General features: G+C 42.5%; 1 pseudogene; it reads right to left on the reverse strand.

The window, feature by feature from the left end:
- Window positions 1-258: 258 nt before the first annotated feature.
- LOC137618900 (uncharacterized) overlaps window positions 259-2,471 on the reverse strand; it is an 8,533-nt pseudogene continuing 6,320 nt past the window's right edge.

The raw sequence follows: 2,471 nt of genomic DNA on the forward strand, positions 1-2,471 counted from the left end.
ATAATTACATATAGAATAACAGAGAGAGAGAGAGAGAGAGAGAGAGAGAGAGAGAGAGAGAGAGAGACAGAGAGAGATTATTTATTTAATAATTTATTACGCCCAAAGACGTGAAACAAATTTACATATTAGCAGTTACATACAGTACATCAGAAATCAACAGAAAAAAAAATACAGCATTGAATCTTCAGTATATCAGTTACAAAAATAACATATATGAGATTGTATTCCATTATCAGAACAACTGCAACACACAGTTTAGCAGCCACCAAAGTGTGGACGACGAGTCAAAATTATGTCTAGGTAATCATCTTTGAGTATATACTGGCAGGTTTGAAGTAAATTTTGTCCTTGAGGTAACAGATTCTTGACAGTGGGGCAATGAAGGCAATAGTGTTCAAGATTATTGGCATTAGCAAGGTTACACAGTTTACATGAGGTGTAGTGTGGTATATCTAGTGTCTGTCTAACCTGCCACACAGGACGATATCCCAACCTTATCCTGGCACTTACGACATTATGCCTACGCACCATGAGTCCACGTCGCCAGTACTTGTGACGGCTTTGCAGAAAGTTATCATGATGTTATATGGAAACACTAGTGCCCCTCTCTGCATCCCTACGCTGTACTGTTCAGGCAAAAGCTGCTGAATATATTCTATGTTCAAGGCAGCGAAGTGAGGGCTCAACATTTCTGTCATCAAGGTCGAGCGTGCAGGCAGCTTTAGCAAGACTTTCCACCATATCATTCCCAACAAGCCTCATATAGGAGGGCATCCACATGAAGGACAAGACAAGCGAGGCATTGTAAGTAGCAGTGAGTTGACACAATATGTCTCGCACAACATGGCCACAGTGCCTGGAGTGCAGATTTGGAGTCACAGATCCCCAATCCATTCACATTTCTTCTAACAAGTAGAGTTACTGCATCCCATATACCTTGAAGTTCGCAATAAGTGGAACTGGATGAGTTTGGCAACCTGCGACCATGCCACCCACCCTCAGGAGATTCGAAAGTTAGGGAGAACCTAGCACATGTCGCACTTCCATCTACCTATACTGAACCGTCAACGTAGATGTGGTGTCCTGCAGGAGCTGAAATTGACACTTTGGATATTGTTTCCAAAACCAGCTGCTTCTGTAGACTGTTATGGGCATCTTTAGAGGTTGTGTGGAAGTGACAGCAGGAATAGGAACCCGCCATGGTGGCAAATCTTGGATGACTGCTTGCTCAGGTACACTGATATCAAGGTGTCGAAGATTTTCACATACTGCCCTGACTAGGTTATGGCCCCCTGATCAGAGTTGAGGTCTTGGAGCATCTTCGTCAAGTGATGCTCTGAGGACAGCAGAGAAGTTTGGAGTAAATTGTGGAGAGTGTAAATAATTAACAGAAAACAAAGTTACATTAGCATAAATTCTCTCTATTAATGGAGGTAACATGAGTTCAGTCTGCATGTTGACTATCCGAGTGGAATGAGGGCATCCTAGGATAAACCTCGTTACTCTATTTTGGAACAGTTCTAGAGGTTGTAACACCTGTCTGGGTAATTGAATTAAAGTAGGAGATAAATATACAATAACTAACCTTAGGAAGAGGATATAGAGGCTTTACCCATGGGGATAGATATACCTGTGGCCATGGTGGCAAGCCACTTGATGGGAGTGAAGCGAGGCTCCAGTCGATCAAGAAGGTTTTGCACCATGGGGTGGATTTGCTTTCGTACAGGTATAGCAGGGGTGATCCTGACTGGTGAACCTAAATATGTATACTGTGTGCAGTGAGGTATAATATTCCCACCCATAATGAACACTGGTAGGTCTCGGAGATTCCGCGCAGAGAAGATTCTGCTTTTTTTCTGGGGAGAGTATGAGGCCACAGGAGGTACAGGACCTGTAGAAGTCTTGAAGGACACGCTGAAGGTCTCTAGGGGTAGTGGAGTGGATACAGACATCATCCCCATAGCAGGTTACAGTGGTTCCCGGGATAGCAGGGAGGAGAAACAGTACATTGTGCATAAGTATATTAATATGAAATAGGGTCAATACACCTCCCTGAGGTGTGCCATGCTCAAAATTTCCATAGGAGCTACATGCACCCTTAAAAAAAACATATGATTTTCTGTTACTGAGATAACTGTTTATCCACTTCAGAAGGTTTCCGCTGACACCAAATTCGACAAGCTGATCAAGAATTATATCTCTGTTGGCTATATCAAAAGCACTTTTGAGGTCTAAGAAGGAAACTACACTGTTGGAGGACAATCGGGAGTAGAGTTCAGCTAAACAGTGAAGAGTACTCCTCTGTGGAAGAAAGCCATACAAATGGGGAGAAAGTTTTTCTTGTAACTGGTACATTAGTCTGGTTAGTAATATACACTCAAACACTTTACTGAAACATGAGGTAAGGGAGATAGGCTGGTATTTATCAATTACAGGCTTTGGGTTAAGAAAAATTGTGCTAATTGTCC

This window comes from Palaemon carinicauda, chromosome 25 (assembly GCF_036898095.1).
Source record: "Palaemon carinicauda isolate YSFRI2023 chromosome 25, ASM3689809v2, whole genome shotgun sequence".
Lineage (NCBI taxonomy): Eukaryota > Metazoa > Arthropoda > Malacostraca > Decapoda > Palaemonidae > Palaemon > Palaemon carinicauda.